Source organism: Phascolarctos cinereus, unplaced genomic scaffold (assembly GCF_003287225.1).
Source record: "Phascolarctos cinereus isolate Bilbo 61053 unplaced genomic scaffold, phaCin_HiC Scaffold_9;HRSCAF=440, whole genome shotgun sequence".
NCBI lineage: Eukaryota > Metazoa > Chordata > Mammalia > Diprotodontia > Phascolarctidae > Phascolarctos > Phascolarctos cinereus.
The window spans coordinates 57,772,927-57,796,612 of record NW_027556402.1 but is presented as its reverse complement, the minus strand read 5'-3'; the positions used below and the strand labels follow the sequence as shown (position 1 = coordinate 57,796,612).

General features: G+C 33.3%; 1 non-coding gene across 1 annotated transcript; it reads left to right on the top strand.

Moving 5' to 3' along the window:
• The first annotated feature begins 12,787 nt into the window (after positions 1-12,787).
• Positions 12,788-12,891, top strand: LOC144455563 (U6 spliceosomal RNA). The gene has a single exon (XR_013484279.1). It is a non-coding gene; the product is annotated as a U6 spliceosomal RNA (small nuclear RNA).
• The last annotated feature ends 10,795 nt before the right edge of the window (positions 12,892-23,686 follow it).

Genomic DNA, 23,686 nt, shown 5'->3' with positions numbered 1-23,686 from the left:
CAATATTCCTGAAGTGAATCTTTGCATGTATTGTGACCTCTATTCTCTCCATGGCTCAGTACAATCATAGCCCATTTCCCTTACTCTGAATATACTCTCCTCCTTTCTGATGCTGAATTCTTGTTCTTGTTGAAACTGTTCAACCCTACACTAACCTTTTCTTTGGAACACTTTCTTCCATTGTTTTATCACTAATCTCACCTTGCCAAACCCTAATTGTATATTACTTTATCCCTTTAACAAAATTACTGCTGAATGGAACTGGAAGAAATCATGAAACTGCTGACTGGATTCTCTATGAATTAATGCTATCTGATTTTAATTGGACCCTCCTTAAAAGAAAAATGATAATCATGGTGCTCCTCATTAATTTATTCTCTATACTACTCATTAAAATATCTTTTACAAACTTTTTTTTCTTTTCTCTTCAAGTCTCACACACTGTTCCCATCTTCTCTACTGATGACCTAGCCTCATTTTTCCCTGGAAAGACAATGAAACCATTTGAAAAGACTGACCCCTTCTCCCTTGCTTCTCTCTGTCATATCCCATGTATATCATCAAGTAGCCGCTCACCCCTTATCCCCTATTAATTTATTTTCTCATGATGAGATAGCCCTTTTGCTTGTCATGGACAACATCTCTACAAATATTTTGATATCAATTCCTCACATATTCAGTGGTTGATTACCAAGACAAGTATCCACACTCTCTCTAATCATCAATCTCTCCCTTTGTATTAGCTTATTCCCTGCTTCCTACAAACACTAGGGTGTCCCTACCTTTCCAAAAGGCACAACAAATCACTAGAGCCTACCATTCCCATCAGCTTACCTCTTATCTCTCATCTTATTCTCTTTCTTAATATGTTTACTTAATATTTTATTTTTTATTAATTACATGTTAAAACATTTATAATTCATTTTTCAAAATTCTGAGTTATAAATTCTTTCCTCCCTCCCTTTGCCCCTCATTGATAAGGCAAGCAATTTGATAAGGAGTGTACACGTGTAGCAAAATATATATCTATATTAGTCATGTCATTAAAGAAAGAAAAAAGCAAAGAAAGAAAAGAAAAAGTTTAAAAATGCACCTCTTGATCTGTATTCATATTCCATTAGTTCTTTATCTGCAGTTGGATAACATTTGTTCATCATAAGTTCTTTCATCATAAGAATTGTTTTGGATAACTATATGACTGAGAATTGCTAAGTCATTCATATTTATCATATCATGATTATCATACAGTGTTGCTGCTACTGTGTATGATGTGCTTCTTATTTTGCTTATTTCACTTTCTTTCAGTTCATATAAGTCTTCCCATGTTTTTTTTTTAAGGAGAGCATACTGCTCATCATTTCTTGTAGCATAGTACTATCCCATCACAATAATATGCCACAATTTTTTCAGCCATTCCCAAATTTATGGGCATCCTTTCAATTTCTAATGCTTTGCTACCACTAAAAGAGCTGCTGTATATATGCAATTGAGGTTAAGGAGAAAATATTGCAAGCAACAAGAAAAAAAATAATTTAAGTATTGTGGAAATATTCAGGATTCCACAAGACCTAGCAGCTTCTACACTAAAATACCATAGGTGCTGGAACACTTTATTTTGAAGAGTAAAAGAGCTAGGTTTGCATCCAAGTAAATTTGACTATAATCCTGAATGAAAAAAATGTAATTTGATGAACTGCAGACTTTCAAGTATTTGTAACAAAAAAGACTGGAATTAAATGGAAAATGTGATATAAAAGATCCAGGAGAAATGTAAGGAAAACATTAAAAACTATACACTCATTAAGGTCAAACTATTTACTTATTATGTATGAAAATGTTATCAAGATTCTTAAAATTGTCTTTGTTACTAAGATAGTTTGAAAGAAAGGTTGAGAATGAGTTGGGTATAATGAGGTGATTCTAAAAAAACCATAATTCAGTACAAAAAGGTAAAAGGAGTAATTATAACATTAAAATTGTGCATTAAAGGAAAAAAACTAATACAGGAGCAGATGGAGTAGAAAGACTTAATGTTGAAATCTTACTCTCATTTGAGTTGAAGTAACAATATGGACATCTTCAAGGTTATTAAAGCCTTCTGAACTTATAGAGAGGTGAGAAAACTAGGGGACTAGGAGGGAAAAGGACTTTTAGAAATGGGGGGACCCAGCAATCGCACTTCTAGGGCTGTATACCAAAGAGATCATACAAATGGGAAAAAGACAAAAATATTTATAGCAGCTTGTTGTTGTTGTTGTTGTTGTTGTGATAAAGAATTGGGAATTGAAGGAATGACCATCAGTTGGGGAATGGCTGAACAAATTGTGATATATGAATGGAATAGTATTGTGCTATAATAAATGATAAGCAGGTAGATGTCAGAAAAACCTGGAAAGACTTGCATGGACTGATGCCGAGAGAAGTGAGCAGAACCAGGAGAAAGTTGTATGTAGTAACAGCCAAGTTGTGCGATGACTAATGTTGATGGACTTAGCTCTTCTCAGCAATGCAAGGATCTAAGACATCTTCAAAGTTCTCATGATGGAAAATGCTATCCACATCCAAAGAAAGACCTATGGAGTTTGAATACAGATCAAAGTATACTATTTGCCATTTTTTTTCTTCTGCTTTGTTTTGTTTACTCTTTCTGGTGGTTATTCTTATTGGTTCAAATTCTTCCTTTCAAGATCACTAATGTGAGTATATGTTTAATAGGAATGTATATGTATAGCCTATATCAGGTTGCTTGCCATTTGGGGGAGGGATGGAGTAGGAGAAGGGGAGAAAAATTTTAAACTCAAAAGCTTATGGAAGTGATTGTTGATGTATTAAAATAAATGAATAAAATCATTATAAAAACAAAAAAAGAATATATATGTATGTATATATATGTATATATATGTATGTATGTATGTATATACATATACACATATTATATATGTATGCATATACATATACACATATATATATATATGAGAAGAGAGAGAGAGAGAGAGAGAGAGAGAGAGAGAGAGAGAGAGAGAGAGAGAACACAGAATGAGTTGAAGATGAAGGGGTGATATCTGGAGAGTAGAATTAAGGGGTGAGAGAGGATTATACTGGAAGAATGAGAAAGAGAGAGGTAGAATGGGTAAATTATCTCACATAAAACAGACAAGAAAAGGCTTTTACTATGGAGAGGAAGAGTGGGACGGTGAGAGGGAGTGAGTGAATCTTATTCTTATTGGATTTGGCTTAAGGAGGGAATAACATGCGCACTCAATTGGGTATGGAAATCTATCTTACCCTACAGGAAAATGGGGGGAGGGACATAAAAGAGCAGGGAGTTGATAGCGGGGTGGGCAGATTGGGATAGGAGGTAATCAGAATAAACACTTCTGAGGAAGGACAGGGCCAAAAGAGAGAATAGGACAAAAGGGGGAGGTGGGATGAAGGGAAATATAGTTAGCTTTTCACAACATGACTACTATGGAAATGGTTTTCATGACTACACATGTATAACCTGTATCAAGTTCCTGCCTACTCAATGAGGGTGGTTGGGGAGGGAGGAAGGGATAAATTAGAGCCCAAAGTTTTAAAAACAAATGTTAAAATTGTTTTCACATTCAACTGGGAAATAAGATATGCAGGCAACAGGGTATAGAAATCTATCCTGCCCTACAGGAAAATAGAAGGGGAAGGAGATAAGAGAAGGAGAGTAGATAGAAGAGAATGCAGATTAGGGGAAGAGCTATTCAGAATGCATGCCATCTTGGGGTGGGAGGAGGCATGAGAAGGGGAGAAAATTTGGAACTCAAAATCTTGTGGAAGTGAATATTGAAAACTAAAAATAAATAAATTCATTACAATGTAAACAAAAAAGGTATTATCAAGGAAAACCTTCCTGATATTCAAGAATCAGTAGGGAAAACAGAAGTTGAAAGAATCCAGTGATCATCTTCTGAAAGAGTTCCCAATATGAATATTCCCAGTAATATCATAGCCAAATTCCAGAGCTTCAAGGTCAATGAGAAAATGTTACAAGCATCCAGAAAGAAACAGCTGAGGTATCATGAAGCCACAGTCAGAATAACACAAAATTTAGCAGCTTCTACAGTAAAGGAGGAGGGCTTAGAATATTATGTTCCAGAGGGCAAATGAGCTAGGGTTACAAGTGAGTGATTACAATCACCTTCCCAACAAAACAATGTAATTTTTCATGGAGAAAAATAGAAATTTAATGAGAAGACTTTCAAGCATTTCTGATGAAAAGACCAGAGCAAAATCAAAAATTTGACTTTTAAATAGAAGTTACAAAAGAAGCATATAAAGGTAAACAGGAAAAGGAAATCATAAGGGACTTAATAAGGTTAAATTGTTTATATTCCTATATGGGAAAATGATGATTGTAACTCATAACAACCTTCTCATTATTAGGACAGTTAGGAGTATAATAGACAGAGAGCCAAAGTGTGAATTGAATATGAAGAGATGTTATTTAAAAAAAAAATGTTATTTTATGTTATTAAATGTTATTAAAAAAATAAAGGATGAGAGAGGAATGCCCTGGGAGAAAAGGAAAGGAAACAGAGAATGGGGTAAATTTTCTCACTTAAAAGAAGTAAGACAAAGCTTTTATAGTTGAGAAGAAATAGAAGAAGGTGAGAGGGAGTGAACATACCTTACTCTTAACAGAAATGGTTCAAAGAGGGAGTAACATACACACTCACTTAGGTATAGAACTCGATCTTACCCTACAGGAAAGTGAGAATGGAAGGGGTTAAGAGAAGGGTGGTGATAGAAAGGAGGGCAAATTACAAGTGGAGGTAATGAGAAGCAAAATGCTTTTAAGCAGGGAGAGGGTGAATAGAGACAGACAGAGAGAAGAGAATAAACAAGTAGGGAAATAGGATGGAGAGAAATGAAGTTAGCAGTAGTAACTGTGAAAAAAAAACAATGAAGCAAGTTTCTCTGATAAAGTCCTCATTTCTCAAACATATAGAGATAAAAATATATATAAAAATAAAAGTGATTCCCCAAAGTTATAAACAGCCTTCACATGAAGTAATCAAAGCTATCCATGGCCATATGAAAAAAAATGCTCTTGGAGAAATGCAAATTAAAACAATTCTGAGGTACTACTTCATAACTATGAGAACAGTTAATAGGACAGAAACATAAAATGATAAATGTGGAGGGAATGTGTGAACAATGAGACATTAATACACTGCTGGTGGAATTGTGAACTGATCCAATGATTCTGTAGAGCAATTTGGAACTATGCCCAAAGGGCTATAAAACCATGGATAACTTTAATCTATCAATACTTCCACTAAGTCTGTATCCCAAAAGTGATTAAAAAAAAAAAGGACCTATATGTATAAAAATATTTATAGCGGCTCTTTTTTGGTGGCAATGAATTGGAAATTGAAGGTATGCCCGTGAATCGGGGAATGACTAAACAAATTGTGGTATGTGATTGATATGGAATGTTATTGTGCTATAAGAAATGTTGATTAGGAGGGTCTCAGAAAATCCTGGAAAGATATGCAGAAACTGATACAAAGTGACATATACTGTGTGCAATGTAACAGGAAAATTGTAAGATGATCAGCTGTGAAAGGCATAGTTATTCTTAGTAATATGATGATCCAAGAAAACTCTGGGAGGGCTTATGATGAAACATGCTATCCATCCCCATAGAAAGAACTGATGATGTTTCAATACAGATTGAAGCATATGTTTTTTTAATTTATTTTTATTAATTTTGTCCATATTTCCTTTCACAATATGACTAATATAGAAATGTTTTCCATGAGTACACATGAATAGCCTATATTTAATTTCTTGCCTTCTCAATGGGAGGGGTGAATAGGGAGGAAGGGAGAGAATTTGGAAATTAAAGTTTTTATAAACAAATGTTAAAAATGTTTTTATGTATAATTGGGGAAAATAAAATCCTAAATAAACATGTGTATACTATGTGTATATGAATGTGTATGCATATTTGGAATATTCTGCTCTGTACATATGCACGAGTTAGAAATTACATATTATATACTGAATTTTTAAAATAAAACACAACTTTCCTAATATTTCTTCACTACATTCTTTTCCATTAACAATATTTTAAAAATATTTCTCCATTTATTTTATCTGAATCTATCTGTAAATAAGGGAAGTATATTAAAATTTTCTATTCTGTTTACAGGTAATCTGATTTTCTGGTTTTATATTTTCTGATGTATTCATTTCTACTATTTTTTTAGAGATTCTGAAGCATGTGCAAATAAAAATAACCATATGCAGTTAAAATAATCATAAATCAATGGAAATTAGAAAGAAAAAGGGTAGGGTATATAGATTTACAACAACATAATTTCTAAATTTGTTGTGAAAATAAAGATTTCCCAAACAATTAATCAGTGGGACAAAATTTCTTTAAATATTCTATTTTGTTTTCTTTTTTTCTTTACAATCTTGAGTTATTATCCATTTATGGTAAGCATAGGACCTTTATCATTATCAGATTCCCATTCTTTAAATGGACCAACAGACTCCAAAAAAGGAGGAAAAATCTTATTTCCTCTTAGTAGACCATCTTTTTCAGATTAGTATTAGTTTTAATATAATTAATTTACATTCAGCTATGTATTTTGGAATTTCTAATATTTTTCCATGTATTAACTATCATTATTTAGAATTGAATTTGTATGTTCTTTAATAGATAAAATAAATATTTTTTTAAAAAATACCTGTTCACATGATAATATAGAACTACTGAGGTGAATTATCCTTAAAATACTGATAAAAATGGAGGCATATTTTCACTGATAAAAAATCAACCATGGTTTAAAAGGCATACTTCCCTATGTTGCTTGTTATATCACATTCTATTAAATTTCATAGCAAGAACTCCTTTCACATATTTCATTTTTCCCATTAGTAAACACCAACCAAATTATAGTAGTATATGTTATACAGGACAAATTGGAAGAGTAGGAATAAAAGGAGAATTCAGGAAAGGTTTTTAAACACACTTTCATCTTCCTAAGGAAATTTTGCTACACTATTTTCTCCCTGGACAAAATTAAGGGAGACAAGTTACAAAATATTTTATTGCCTTCATTTTGGTTCAACTAGGTTTCATACTTTCTTTTTGCATAATTTAAAATATAGATAGAGATGTTTCATTGGCATAGAACTTAGATTAATATAATTCATAATGCTGTGTAAATTCTAAATTTTATTGAAATCTTAGGTAGCAACTTACTTAAATGAAGCCCCAGGTAATGAGGTTGAGTTTGAAGCACTCCTTTTCTCACACCCTGAGAAACAAAAAGCAAATCCTCCAGGCCCAAACAAATTGTGTAAAAACCATTTTAAGGGATTAGAACTTTATCCTTGAAGTTACTCTCTACATGTTGGTGCGGCTGCTGTAGGAAGAAACAATGCAATAAAATCAGTCAATTAAATATTTATTGAGCACCTACTATTTCCTAGCCACTTTGAAAGACAATGAGGATACAAATTCAAAAAATGAATTATCCCTGCTTTCTTGGAGCTTAAGTCCTAATCAAGGAGACAAGTACTTAACCAAATATATACAGCATATATGTAAGGAGAATGAGTATATCTTCCCACTGGACCTAGATGGCTTTGTAGGAGAAAGTGAGGCTGGTGAGGGAGGTGGTGATACAAAGGAAATTAAAAGTTAGTTCTTGCCCTAAAGGAGCTTGAATTCTAATGGGAAAGATAACATGTAAACTATTAAATTCATCATAGGAAAAGCTTGTTCTTATTTAGTCATTTCAATCCTGTCTGACTCTTTGTTACCCCATTTGGGGGTTTTATTGGCAAGATAAGGGAGTGGTTTGCCATTCCCAGCAACAGCACCTCATCACTTTAGGGATGTTACTCACTTCTGTCGCAAGCAAATAAGTTCTCTGTGTGTTCTCTGTGTTGTTCCCTGTGTAGTGCATTATAAAGAGAAATGAACTGGAAACTCTGAAATAATAGCATTTGAGTTTGAGCCCCAGATCACATGCTTTGTACTTGCTTAAGCTTTACCGAGCCACTTAAACACTTTTGGCTTTAGTTCCTCATCTGCAAAATAAATGGGGTAGAATAGATGGAATAGGATGGATATAAAAAATAGTGCTTATTATTTGGCAAATGAAGAAAACAAAAGATTTAGACCAAGACAAACCCTGCTATCAAAAAGCTTACAATCAAATTGAGGAGAGACAACATACACAGAAATGAACTTTCCATTGAATGGAAAGGCTAGTTCATCTTTAGGGTGCAGCAGAAGACCCATGGCAAGACTTAGGAGTTCATAGGGTTCTCTAATGAAAAGGGGAGATCATGGTGGTATCTAGATGAGTGGGAGTAAAGATGGGCTCATGGAGGAACAAAGAGATCCCAAACGACCTTCGGATTCCCTTTCAATTGAAAATCTAAGATTCTATGTGGTTTTGAAATTTAATGTTAATTCTTACAACCTGTACCATTTTGTGGAAGAGATGTTATCTTTTCAAGCTTCAATTTCCTCATCTATAAAATGATGTTACTGGATTCTAGTATCATCATGTTTAAAATCTGATTACACTTAAGAATGATGTAGCACAGCCCTTCATTTTTTATGTGAGGAAAACAATGTCCAGACAGATAATAAAAATGATTCACCACTGATACATCCAAAGTCAGAAGGCCAGAATTCAAACAAGGGTATGGTAGGATCAATATCTTATCCCTTTACCACATGAAGGTTAGGGTAATTTTTCCTTAAAAACTATTGAGATATACCATATGCCAGTGGAATCACAGGTCTATTTTTAAAATTTCCAATAAATCACAACTTCTAGGAACTTGACCTAGTACAACACAAGGGATCATTATCCAATAAGAATAAGCTCTTGGATCGACAACATGAAACCTACTTTGTTATGTGAGTGAGGTCCCAGTCTTGAATAATATTTATCATTTACTTTTTGGCATCTGTAACTTTGCATTACTGACTCCAAACTGATGGACAATAGTATTTGTGAAAGAGTATGGGAAATCAGCATACCAATTTTAACTCAGAAGAAATATTTATAAAATATTAATCTCCAGTTGTACTTCTGTCTGCCTCAATACACTGGCCTGATTCAACACCTTTGTTGTTTTTTTTTTTTTTATCTAAATCCTTTTTTAAAATAAAGCCCAGTATGCTACTCTCCTCCACTGTGCAAATGAAATGTGCTAAATGGCATGTACCCAGCTGTTTTCAAGTAAAAAAAAATGGATTTTAACAAATCCCAGTTGTGTGTGTGTGTGTGTGTGTATATACACATATATATGTATATATATGTATGTATGTGTGTATAAAATATATGTATACATATATATAGTTATTTATTTACAAACATGCTGTTCCACTCATTAAAAAAAATCTTCCTTTTCAATTTTCTTTCAGAGCACTTGGGAGATTATTAAATGTAATTGTTTTCTTTCAGTTGGAAGGGCTTTATGTTGGATGTCTTGTACACTGTCAATGGTGTTAAAACAGGATTTTCATTATTTATCGTGGGGTTGCTACATGCTTAGATGAAGTTGACATTCATACAAATAAAAGTGCTACTGCACACAAGCAATTTACTGCCCAAATATCGCTCTTTTTGTGTAGGAAGGCAACGGACAAATTTATTGCATTCATTACTTGATAGCCTCTGTCAAGAATTGGGATATGTTCTGGCTTTAAAGTTGAGATTAAAATTAGTGCCTGACTTCAAGCAGCTGAAAGCCTTTTACACATTTTAAAGAGTTTTATTTCAACAATCTATAAGAAATTCCCAAAAGAAGTATTGCTGCTCAGGAAAACATCATCATTCTTATTTTTATCTTAATTTATTTTTTTCTGTCATGGAAGTACTGCAAGTGAAATATATGTTGCTTATCCCTATTGTGGAAATGTAGTTGTGTAATGGGAGAACAAATACTATGCAAATAGAAGAATGGTGAAGTGGAAGAAATACTGAGTTTGGAGTCATGACCACCTGGGCTTGATACCAGTTCTGACAATTCCTATGATTGTGGCATTGGGTGAGTCACTTCATTTTACTCTCTCTAAACTCCCTCATTTGCAAAATGATGTGATTATACTACATGATGTCTAAATTTGTGATTCTATGATCCTATGTAAACCCTCAGGCACAAGACACAAACTTTTAGAGAGGCAATAGATTCCCTCTCATGGAGCATCTTCTGTGTTGAACCTACTCATTTAGATTGTTGTTGTCTTGTTTGGACATTCAGTTTTTGAAAATTAGTGAGAGGATGATGAAACAATTATCCTAACATACTTAGGAAATTCAGCAGTGATTCAAAATTGCATAGGACTCCTCACCATTCATTAACATGGGGATTAAGTTTGAGAGTTCTAGATGTACCTGTTGAGGAATTAAGAATGAGAGTTATGTGCGCGCATGCACATACACACACGCGCTCGCGCGCACGGAAAACAGCACACAAATAACATTGGTTAGGTAAAATGAGATGAGAATATGGAAGGACTTGAAAATCAGTAATATATAAAATTTGTTCCAATACATAATGAGGAGTTTTTATCAAAGAGTGGAACAGAAGACTTACATAATGAAGCCTGATTTGGGATGTTCAGGTGAGTTGTGGATAGTTTTGATGAAGGTTCTAGAGTTACTTAATAGGAAGACCAGTAAGGAGTCTATTTGTACTTCAGGCAATCCAGAAGAACACCTTCCTGTACAGAGATGGCTTTAACAAACTTTATTACTACTCCTAAGTCGAAGAGGAGAGCTACAGACAATTTCACCGTGCAGCTTCCATGCTCACAATGGGATGTAAATGCGTTCAGGCAGAGTGAGTATCCATACTTGCAAGTCAAAGGTCTAAAGTTTCTTAGGGGTCAAATTTATACCTTATTTAAAATAGAAATAGAAAGAGTATAATACCAGTAAGACACTGCCTTATTACTATAGGTCTAGTAAAGTGAAGTTAGGATTTTTCTTGGGATTTGTATACCAAATAAGTCAAATAGCTAAGGAAATAAGGAAAGGTCTTTTAAAGATGTTGCTTCAGTTGAGTAACTGATTAAAGTGAATTCTTAATAGAATATGAGGCCTTAGAAAGTAAAATGGGAATATACTCAAATACTTGGCTTAGACCCCCACTGCTGAGAAATATGTATATGTATATGTTTGTATGTACACATACACATGCATGCATAAGCACATATATGTATACATAAGTGTATATGTCTATCAATCATACTCCAAATTCGATATAATGTAGCACATACAAGTAAGATTTATTTGCTAATGAATATGAGGTGTATTAATTAATCTAAAACTAATGCAGCAATACTGTCTATATCAATACAAATCTTAATAAATATCAACATGCAAAATAGTAGTTTTGTATTATCTTTTCAAGATTTTGAGACACTAAAGAAGAATTGCAGCTATTTAGAACCTAGTTAATAGTTTCTAGGATAGTAGTATATAGCTACTTAAAATTCTTATTGAATAAATGAATTTCAGGACTGGGAGCAACCTAATGCCATCTTTAATTTTGCAGATGAGAAAACTGAAATTCAGAAAGATTCAGTCCTTACTGTCAGTCAGTGGCAGCACTAGAGTTAGAATCCACTTCTCCCAACCAAAAGTCTGATTCTTTTCAATATATAACACTACACTTCCTGTCATTTTTGTTCTTTTCTGTTCATCCTTTTTCTTTACATAATTTTGTTTTCCTCTTTAGATCTCTTGATCCCCCTGATTTAAAATAAAAAAGCAAAATCTTTCTTCTATTTAAAATTTTATTCATTATCATTTCCTCTATATTAACACCACATTGAAAACCCAGAAAAAGCTTTGAATAATAGAGAACACTATTACAAAGTGGGAGTAGTGCAAAGACAGTAAAATAAACCTATAGTTAATGGATTCATCATGGAAGATATTTTTGAAATTGTTTATATTTCAATTAAATGCATAGCAAATGATAGCTACAGAAAGATTTTTTTCCCTTTTGACTACAAAAACTCACTTTAGTATGAGATTTTAAAAAATGCAGTATAGTTAATACCACCTCCCTTATCAAAAGATAAGTGGGAGGAATATTGATTTTATGGCCTGAGAAGCTAGAATTAAATCTGGGCTCTGATATTTATGCTGTGCCTGACTTACCTTAGCCTCCCTACCTCTCAGTTTACTCATTATGATATTAGGGGAATTGGGAATGGTGGGTCTCACAGACTCTATCGGGTTGTAAATCTATGATCATATTAAAGTTCTCAAAGCTCCTTTGATCCAATCCTTCAATATTCTTAAAGGATAGGGAATTTTCTTCAATTTTGTTTATGTAAGCATCCATATTGGTAAATAATAAATCCAAGATTATGAGAAAATTTTGAACATTATGAATATTATTGTCACATTTCCCATATAATGAGTAGCAGTTTACTAGTCTTAGGATGTTCATGTCCTGTATCACATTTCTTTGGAGTTGTAGCATTAGAATCTTCTGAATGCTTCAAATGTCCCATGAAAGCAAAGATAATTGAGAGTTATATATAACTCTAGCAATTCCTGGTTCTCTCCATCTCTGGAACCACAAATTACAAAATGTGCATCAAAGTGATTCAAAGATAAAACATTCCTTTTCTTTGAAAATATAACCATCTTCCAAATGACAACAAAAATGTTGAGCATAATGACCTTATGAGGTTATTGCAAGAATGCAGTGAGATTATATATTTGGAGCACTTTGAAAAGCTAATTAGACTGCTTGCTTCAGCAACACATATACTAAATTGGAGCATTACAGAGAAGATTAGCATGGCCTCTGCACAAAGATGATCTGCAAATTCATAAAGCATTTCATATGAAAGAAAGAATATAAAAAGATGCTGTGCATTTTTTAAAGAAAAAATAAGAAAATAAATATTGCTTAATCATATCTTCTGAGCCCAGAGGTTCTGAGCTTTAGTGGGCTCAACTAATCAAGTGCCTACACTAAGTTTTCTATGAATGTAATGAGACTCTGGAAGTGGAGAGCCACCAAGTTCCCTAAGGAGGAGGCAAACAAGCCTGGTTTGGAAACAAAACAGGTCAAAGCACCCATGCTAATCAAAGTGGGATCAGGCTGTGAATAGCCTTGAACTTTCAATCTGCAAAAGACAAGAAGACCCAGTAAAAAAATAGATATTAATAATATTTATGCTAATAATAATCATATAAATTACAAAACTTGGATGTATTTGGGAAAGAGGAAGAGAAAAAGTAGAATTATTGTCTTCAGTGTGTTAGAGGAGAAAAAGTATTGAAATCAGAATTAGAAGAAACTTGAGTCCTAATTCCTCCACCAGTATTTACTAATTAATTGACCATGCGAGGGGCAAGATAGTATAGTGGATAGGGCACTGAGCCTGAAGATAGGATGATCAGGGTTTGAATCTTACCTTAGGCACTTACTTCATGCCTAAAACTAATCATTTAATCTCTCTGGAATCAGTTTCAAAAATGTAAAATAAAGGGGAGGATGGACACAATGCTCCTTATGGTCCCTTCCACCTCTGAATCCATGATCCCCATTATCCCTCTAATCTCTAAGTGCCTTTCTAGTGCTAAAGCTCTGCTCCTCTGATTTTCACTTAATCATTCTGATCTCCAGTTTCTTCATTTGTAAAATAGAGAGTTATAAAACACAGAAATTAAAAAAAATAATAAAAGAGAAAAAAAGGAAAAACATACCCAAATCTTAATAGGGTTGTTGTGAAGAGCAAAAGATAAAAAAATAATAATAATAATATATGTAAATTTTTGCCATCCTTTAGGTGCTATGCACAACAAATTACATCATTCATTAACTATTTGTCGATTTTTTAAAGCCGTAACAGTTCAGCACCTAAATAGATAAATGCCACTGTAGGTAGTCAAAAGCAATATATTGTTTTCATATCTTGAACCTGACTTTTAAAAACATTGATTTTAACTGTTTCTCTGTCACTTGCTACCTGTATGATAATGGATAAGTCTCTGGACAACTCAGGACTCATTTTCCACATCTGAAAAAAAGGGACAATCATACTTTTTTAATGTGTTGAGAGTCTGGGGCAGGTGCAGTAAAGACCTCACATGTGGGATTGTGGGCAAGTTGAGAATTATCTCATCTTCAGATTTTTTGTTTTTTGTTTGTTTTTTGTGTATAAAATGTGTACATCAGAAAAAATGCCCCCCAAATTCCTTTCCAGCTTCAAATGTATTAGGTTGCTAAAATTGGGTTCTGTCACAATGTGCAGTGCAGACCTTATCAGTCTGTCAAAATGGTGTCACAATCCATGTAGAAGAATATAGGAACTGCTATAAGGAGAATCCTGAAGGACATGCCTCAACTGGGTATATACGTATGTACATATATACATATATATGTATCCATGCATATGTACACACATATATACATATGCTGTGTGTGTGCATACATATATATGTGTGTGTGTATATATATGTATATGTATATATATTTTATATTTTCATGCCAAAAGATGTCTCATTTTATTTTTATTGATGCCTTTTGTTTTGATATCACAGTCATTTTAAAATATATCCTTTCTACTCTCCTGATCAATAATCCTTTATGAAATCCCTGCTATATAATCTTCTTCAGATTGCCATATCAATTATGTATTTATTATGTATATTTATTATTTTATCATTCATTTATTTTTCATATATTATTCACTTATCTTTCATCATTCATTACTTTTATCTACCTTTCTCAATTTATTTATTTACATTATTTAATCATTTGCTTATTTTATTTAGTATTTATTATTACTTATTACTTTATTATCATTATTTCTATTCATTTATTTTATTATTTATTTATGTTATTCCTTTATTATTATTATTATTGAAGATAACATTTATATAACACTTACTGTGTCAGTAATTGTGCTAAGCCCCTTATCAGTGTTACCTCATTTAATCCTCACAATAAATAGGTCTTATTAGTATTCTCAGTTTGCAGATGAAGAAACTGAGGTAAATAGAAGTTAAGTGAGTTGCCCAAGGTTACATAATTAGTCAGTGTTGGACACCACATTTGAACTCAGGTCTTTCTGACTCTAGGATCAGTGCTACATCCACTGGACCACCAAATCACATTAATTATATTCTGGCTGCTACTTTTCTTTATCTTTTATGTATATATTTCAGAGTTCAGGTTGCTGTTATGATCACAGCAGAATCTTTAGGTTTGGATTTCTAAAGCTGGCTGCTACACAGATATTTACTCATTACAGATAAATTTGAACTGTAGGGAGGGATCGTACTTAAGTCTTTTTTTTTCTTAAAGGAATATATGTTTCAGGTAGAAACACTTACACTTATAATGACTTAAAAGGAAGCTTGTAAACAAATTACAAATAGAATGTAAATGTTCATGTATTGTAACAACATAATATGTTTTGACAGTAATGGAAATTTGGCCTCTATTTTTCTTTTATGTATGATGAATATCTTCATGAACTTTATAGGTTATAGTTTTAAGAAACCTTTACAAAAGGGAATTGCTATAAATTAGCTCAGATAATCATATAAAACTGCACTGGAGTTTGGGTAGAGGGATTACATTGAAATTAACAATAAATGGATGAATAAGGGATTTATTTTATAGTAAGCCATTATCATGTTCTTACTATTTGGCAAACACTATGTTAAATTCTGTGTATTCAAATACTAAACGAAGACAGGTCCTGCCTTTAAGGAACTTATATCCTAATAGAGAGAGACAACATATATAGGGAGAAGAGTTTTATTTTGGAAAGTTACAGAGATGATATGTGGAACCAGAGGGGAATTGATTGGCATGTATTTCCCAGGTGTAATGGCAGTCATGATTCGATAATGGTTCAAAGAGTAGGAAGATGATTGTAGTGTTTATGTTTTATGGAAAGGTACTTGGATTCCAGTCCTTCTCTTCACATTTACTACATAATGATGAACAAGTCATTTGACATTTAAAAGCTTCAAATAATTTTTAAGACAGATGCATTATTGATCATCTTTGCCATGAGACATTTCATACTAGGAACTCCAAATAATGATGACATCACAGGTATAAAAATTCTTCCTTTTCACCCAACTTTCCTCAAAAAAACAGGTGTATCTTGCAGACTTTTGGGGGAGTACTGGTCCACCTTTCGTTTCTAATAATTTATTTCTGCCAAATTAAGAAGAGTCTCAGAGGTGGAGCCAAGAAGGCAGAGTAAAGGAAGGGACTCACCTTAGGCCTCCCCTAAACCCCTCCAAATACCTTTAAAAATGATTCTACACAAATTCTACAACAGCAGAACCCACAAAAGGATGGAGTAAAACAAATATCCATCTCAAGAAAACTTTGAAGGACAGCAGGACAGGCCTGTTACACCTAAGTGAGAGAGCAGTGCAGTCTAAACACAGACCATGCTAGCACAGCTCTTGCTCCCACAAACCTGCAGTAAGCCTTGGGAGTGGCTCAATAAGCAATGAAATCAGTAGCATCTGCTTTCTGAAAATCTCAGTCCACAGATGGTAATGGGGTCAAATAATTGGACAGAAGGAAATTACAGGCATCTTTTTGTTAGCACTGAGTCAGGACTCTGTTGTTTTGTTCATACTCTAATCCAGATCCCAGTAGCAGTCCCAGGGTGAGTAGGAACACTAGCATACCAGAGCTTGAGGCCACAGTGGGAGGGACCCCCTCAGCTCCAGGGCAGAAAATAATATTTGTGGTCTCCTTATACCATACTGCTTTGAAAGAAATGAAACCTTACAAGTCTCTAGAAGTGTCTCTGAACACAACTGCACAAAACCCATGAGGCTAGGGACAGTACTCCCTCCACCCTGAAAGCGTAGCCTTACTTTAACAAGAAGTTAAAGATCAAGGTAAAGGTTTGGAAAATGAGCAAACAAAAAGTGAATACATCCAATGCCTGTGAGAGAAAAACGAAAAATTAATTGGTCTCAGGCCATGAAAGAGCTCCAAAAAGATTTTGAAAGTCAAGTAAGAGGGGTAGAGGAAAAATTGGGAAGAGAAATGAGAGTGATGAAAGAAAATCATGAAAAACAGGTTAAAACCTTGGAAAAGGAGACAGCAGAATATATTTAAGTAAATAACATCTTAAACAGACTAGGCCAAGTAGTAAAAGAGGTCAAGAAAGCCAACCGAGAAAGAATGCCTTAAAAAACAGAATTTGCAAAATGGAAAGAGAGGTACAAACTCTTTCCACTGAAGAAAATAATTGCTGAAAAGTTAAGATGGAGCAAATGAAAGCTAATGAGTTTATAAGAAATCAAAGGTGGGGCAGCTAGGTGCACAGTGGATAGAGTCCCGGCCCTGAAGTCAAGAAGACCTGAATTTAAATACGGCCTCAGACCAAACACTTGACACTTACTAGCTGTGTGACCCTGGGCAAGTCACTTAACCTCAGTTGCCTAAAAAAATGAGCAAACAAAAAAAGAAATCAAGAGAAAAATAAAACAAAACCATATGAATGGAAAAACAGAAGATAATGTGAAATATCTCACTGGAAAAGCAACTGATCTAGAAAATTGATTCAGCAGAAGTAATTTTAAAATTATTGGTTACCTGAAAACCATGATCTGAAAAAGAGCCTGGACATCATCTTTCAAGAATTCATCATGGAAAACTGCCCTTATATTGTAGAACCTGAGGGTAAAATAGAAATTAAAATAATCCACCCATCACTTCCTAAAAGATATTCCAAAACAAAAACTCCCAGGGATATCATGACAAAATTCCAAAGTTCCCAGGTCCAGGATAAACTATTGCAAACAACCAGGAATAAACAATTTAAGTATTGTGGAGTAACAGTCATCATGACATAACATTTATCAGCTTCTACATTAAAGGATTAGAGAGCTTGGCTTATGATATTCCAGAAGATAAAGGAGCTAGGATTACAACCAAGAATCACCTACCCAGTAAAACTGAGTATAATCCTTAAGGTGAAAAATGGAAATTCAATGAGATAGAGTAATTTCAATCATTCTTAATGAAAAGACCAGAGCTCAATAGAAAATCTAACTCTCAAATAGACAACTCAAAAGAAGCATACAAAAGGCAAGCAGGAAAGGGAAATTATAAGGGTCTTAATAAGTTTAAATTGTTTACATTCCTACATGGGATGATGATATTTGTTACTAAGATCTTTCTTATTGGTAAGGTAGTTAGAAGGAGTATATATAAACAGAGGCCAAAGGTGTGAATTGAATATGAAGAGATAATATTTAAAAATAAAATTAAGAGGTGACAGAGGAATGTATTAGAAGAAAGGGAAAGGGAGAGGTAGAATGGGATAAATTATCTCACATAAAAGAGGCAAGAAAAACCTTTTGCCATAAAGAGGAAGAAGGGGGAGGTGACTTATAGTGAGTGAACCTTACTCTTATCATAATTAGCTCAAAGAAGAAATAACATGCACACTCAATTGGGTCTAGGATTCTATCTTACTATACAAGAAAGTAGAAAATGAAGAGGATAAGAAAAGGGAAGGTGATAGAAGGGAGGGCAGATTGAGGGAGACGGTAGTCAAAAAAGTCAAACAATGAGAGAAAATAGAATAACAAGGATAAGATGAAGGCAAATACAGTTAGCAATAGTAACTGTGAAAAAAATGTTGAAGCTAGTTTCTCTTATGAAGGCCTCATTTCTCAAACATATGGAGAACTGGGTCAAATTTATAAAAATAAGAAGCCTTCCCCAATGGCTAAATGACAAAATGATGAAGCAATCAAAGCTATTTATAGCTATATGAAAAAATACTCTTTCTCACTATTGGAGAAATGGAAATTAAAAAAATTCTGAGGTACTACCTCATACCTATTAGATTGGCTGATAGGACAGAAAAGGTAAATGGCAGATGTTGGAAGGGATGTGGGAAAAATGATATTTTAATGCATTGATAGTGGAGTTGTGTACCTATGTATACAAACTATTTATAGTAGCTCTTATTTGAGGTCAAAGAATTTGAAATTGAATGGATGTTCATCAATTGGGGAATGGCTGAATAAGTTGTGACATGTGATTGTGATGGAATACTATTGTACTATAAGAAATGATGAGCAGGATGTTCTCAGAAAAAAAAAAAACATGAAAAAACTTGCATGGGCTGACGCAAAGTAAAATATACAATGTACACAATAAAAGCAATATTGCAAAACGACCCCTGTGAATGACTTAGCTATTCTTAGCAATACAAAGATCCAAGACAACTCTGAAGGACTTATAATGAAAAATGCTATCCATTCCTAGACAAAGAACTAAATATAGATTGAAGCATTCTTTTTATTTTATTTTTAATGAGTTTTTGTTGTTTCCTTTTACAACATGACTATTATGGATACGTGTTGTATGACTGCATATGTATAATCTCAATCTGTTCTCCATTCTGTTACTCTACCTTCTCTTATTCCCTTTGCCTCCTATTTTCTTTCAGTGTAAAATAGAATTCTATACCCAATTGAGTGTATATGCTATTCCCTCTTTGAGCCAATTCTAATAAGAGTAAGGTGGATTCACTCTCCCTTACCTCCTCCTTCTTCACCTCTACTGTAAAAGCTTTTTTTTTGGCCTCTTTTATGTGAAACAATTTACTCCATTCTACATCACTTTCTCTCTTTCTTCTGGTACATTTCTCTCTCACTCCTTTATTTTATTTTATTTTTAGATATCATCCCTTCATATTCAACTCACACTTGTGCTCTCTGTCTATATATACTCCTTCTAACTTTTAATAATGAAAAAAATTCATATGAGTCACAAGTAGATCTTCCCATGTAGGAATGTAAACAGTTTAACCTCATTAAGTCCCTTAAGATTTTCCTTTCCAGTTTACCTTTTGATGTTTCTCTTTAGTCTTGAATTTGAAAGATAAATGTTCTATTCAGTTCTTATCTTTTCATCAAGAATGTTTGATTACAAACAATGTCTCTGATAAAGGCCTCATTTCTAAAACATATAGAGAATAAGTCAAATTTATAAGAATACAAGCCATTCCCCAACTGATATATGGTCAAAGGATATGAACAGACAGATATCTGAATGTATGATCATTTAAAATTAAAACAACCTCACACCTGTCATTTTAATTTTCTATCATATTTTCCAATCTGACAGGTGTGAAGTTGTTTTAATTTTAATTTCTGTAATCATTAGTGATTTAGAAAATTTTTTTTTCATATTACTATAGATAGCTTTAATTTCTTCCTCTGAAAACTGCCAGTTCATATTATTTTACCACTTATCAGTTGAGTCCTCATATACAGTTGCTGAAACATCAAATTGAAAGATGGCAATTAATAAATTAACTATTTTGTCTAAATTATCTCTAGCTAAAATGGCCACACAAACTTCGAGTTGCAAATACTTCCTGTCTGACACTAGAAAAGGAGTATAGTCAATCTCTGCATCTCTTCAACATTTCTTTTCAACTACACACTCAAAAACAATTGTAAATAACATGGTAAAAACCCAAGTCCCTGAAATCCTCAAATTCTTTTCTTCTCATTGAAAAGGAATCAATCAGATGTTTATGAAATGATGTAGGATGAAGTAAGCAGAGCCATACCCCAAAAAATACATAATAATAAACACAATGACTACAACAACATAAGTGAAAAGAGCAACCAGACACACACACACACACACACACACAAAATGAATTCAGGGAAACTAGAAAGAACAAGCATAGCTGGAAAGAAGAGAGATAAGAATACACTCCCAATACACTTGCAGAAGTGACAGATCCATACTTGCTATAGGTTGTGCATATTTACCAATTCTTTTGATGGTGATCACTTATGTTGATTTTCTTTTCTTCCTTTTTTTTGTTTTTATCTTTAAAAAGGACTTTGTTATATGCAATAGCTCTCTTTGAAGAGGAATGAGAGAGATACTAGGAGAAACTCTGATAATATTAAAAAAAAAGACATGAATAAAAGCTAATTTTAGAAGAGAATGGAAATTAATCAAATGAAGGTCATTTTAAGTTCTTCATATTCCATCTTCTCTTCATTTCATGTATGTGTGTGTGTGTGTGTGTATGTGTGTGTGTGTGTGTGTGTCCAAGCGCATGCATGCATGCATTTTTTATGATCCTTTTTGACTCCTTTTCTTTTTAAATTCCTCTGGTCTCTTAGGGCTTCAGGCTGCCATAAATAATCTCTTGCACTTACTGAGGAGTAGTTTACTGAATCCCCTATTAACAAACAGGCAATCAAACTACTTTTCATTTCACGTACAAGTTTTCTCTAAACATAATACAGTAAACATAGAAAAGCACATATTTTTCCTTAGATAACATTTTTCTCATAGACAAATATCTCTGAAATTTTTCCTAGTATACAAAATAAGATTAAACCTAAAGCACATTGGTTGATTTAATTCTAAGAAGAGATTAGTATACCTGTCATTTACATAGCATATTTAGGTTTGCAAAGGGCTTTAAAATATTATTTTATTTCATTCTCTCAATAACCTAGTGACAGAAGTGCTATTAAAGTCCTCTTTTTATGGATGAAGAAACTGAGGGAAAATAGTGGTTAAGTTATTTGACCAAGATCACATACTTTCTGACTCTAAATACAGCACTCTATCCATTATGGTAGGAAAGAAACAGTACCTACCATGTGTGATCACTGAGCCAAAACACTTTTTCTATTTATCTCCTTTGATCTTCTCAACTCTATGAGGTAGGTGCTATAACCCCTCTTTTAAAGTTAAGGAATCTGAGTCAAATGAAGATTTTCTGACTTGCCCAGGGACAGACAGCTAGTAAGTATCTGAGGCTGAATTTTAAATCAATTCTTCCTGACTTTAGGCCCAGTGCTATAAATAATGGGCCACCTAGCTGACTTTTTAATTTTGAAAAACACTATTAAAATTTTAAAAAAAATTAGTTCCTTTAAGTAGACCTCTCATGAGGTCATTTTCTCAAAATACGCTGAATGAGTTCTTTAATTCAAATAAAACTGTTTATCAATTTCTATTAGCAAAGCTATCAATCATTATGAAAATCCCATTTTACTAATGTTATTTTGTTTCATTTATGAGTATACATAGTAAATCAGGGAGGGGAAAGAGGAGAAGCTTTCAACTGTTTTGATAACACTGGCATGTAAGTTTTTAATAATGCAATGCAAATTTTATTTGCAAAGAATGAAACTCTATGATTTACAATTATATCATCACTTTACTCTGCCAATGCATTATTTACTACTTTTTGTTAAGAAGTGAAATCATAAAGCTAAACCTAACTGATGCTATTACTGAATCAGAGCTATATTTCAGTAACCCCAGAATCTGTGATAATCTGGGTTTTGTTTTATTTTGTCTTGTTTTAAACTTAACTATCTCACTTAGTTATTTGTTAAAAGAAAAACTGTCACAGAAGGCTGAAAATAAATTAAAAAATGTTTTATAGATCCACTTTTTTATATAACAATGTGAAAAAATAAACACTTTTAAAGATGCTGGATTAAAGATTCTTATATATAGTTCTGTTAATTTGGATTATAATTTACATGCTAATCAGGGCTCTCTGTCATGAAAATCTCATAGGGTTATATTTGTATAATTCTAAGAGCACAAATCTTAAACATTCTCCTACCAGCCCATTTGTGTAGACAGAAAAGTTTCTGACTTTTTTTCTCTAAAAATCAAAGTGATTTATCTTTTATTCTTGATATAATATATAACCTAGACATATAATATTCCTACAAATGTATATGAGCAAATTTATGCCAAATTTTGGGCTTTATTTGTATATGTTTAAAATCATCTCAGAGCAGAGGGAAGAAGATTCTCAGTGGCTATGATTCTAAAGATGTTCCTTTCATTAAGAAGACTGCCAAAATTTTAAAGCTGGAAGGGGGATCAGATGTCATCTATTCCAACCTCTTCATTTTCCAGATGAAGAGCCTGAGACATAGAGGTAAAGTAGCTAATATAGGATCACATGACTGGTAAATGTCTCAGGATTCCAATCCATGTTTTCCTGATTTCCTAACTCTTCCTGTCAAATTATAAGCTTACCTTTATTTTCAGTTAAGAATATTGCAAAAGTTGGTGGCCTATACTTGAACCAAAAGACTATAGAAGTATTTCTGTGGATATGTATGTGTCTGTGTTCACAAACTTGTTTGCTACAGGAATCTTTTTGCCTCAAAAAAGGAAACACAAAGTACTGAAGAATTACACATTTATAACAAAGTAAATGTAATATTCAATATGGCAAATTCTATATTCATGGGAAATCAGATGACAGAAGTGATTTTTGTGTTTGGAAGTTTGAAAGATGCTCACAGCATAAGCATAGGCTTGCTTTGCAACCATTGATTGAAACTGTGGATGGTGCTCAACTGCTTATTGTTGACTTGGTATTCTGTCACCCTAGGGCCTCAGTGTATCCAGTTCTCCTCCTACTGTGGCCTCCACTTCACACCTTCTGGATAGTCAATTATTTACATGGCCGTATCAATTAAAGTTGCCTTATCTTCATGAACAAAATGCTTGGCTACATGCTTTAAGGTGTTATATAGCTCTTTATGAAAGAGTTTCATCAATAATATCAACTTTTACTAAAATACATCTTTCCTGTAGTAGAAGCAGCATTGTATAGATA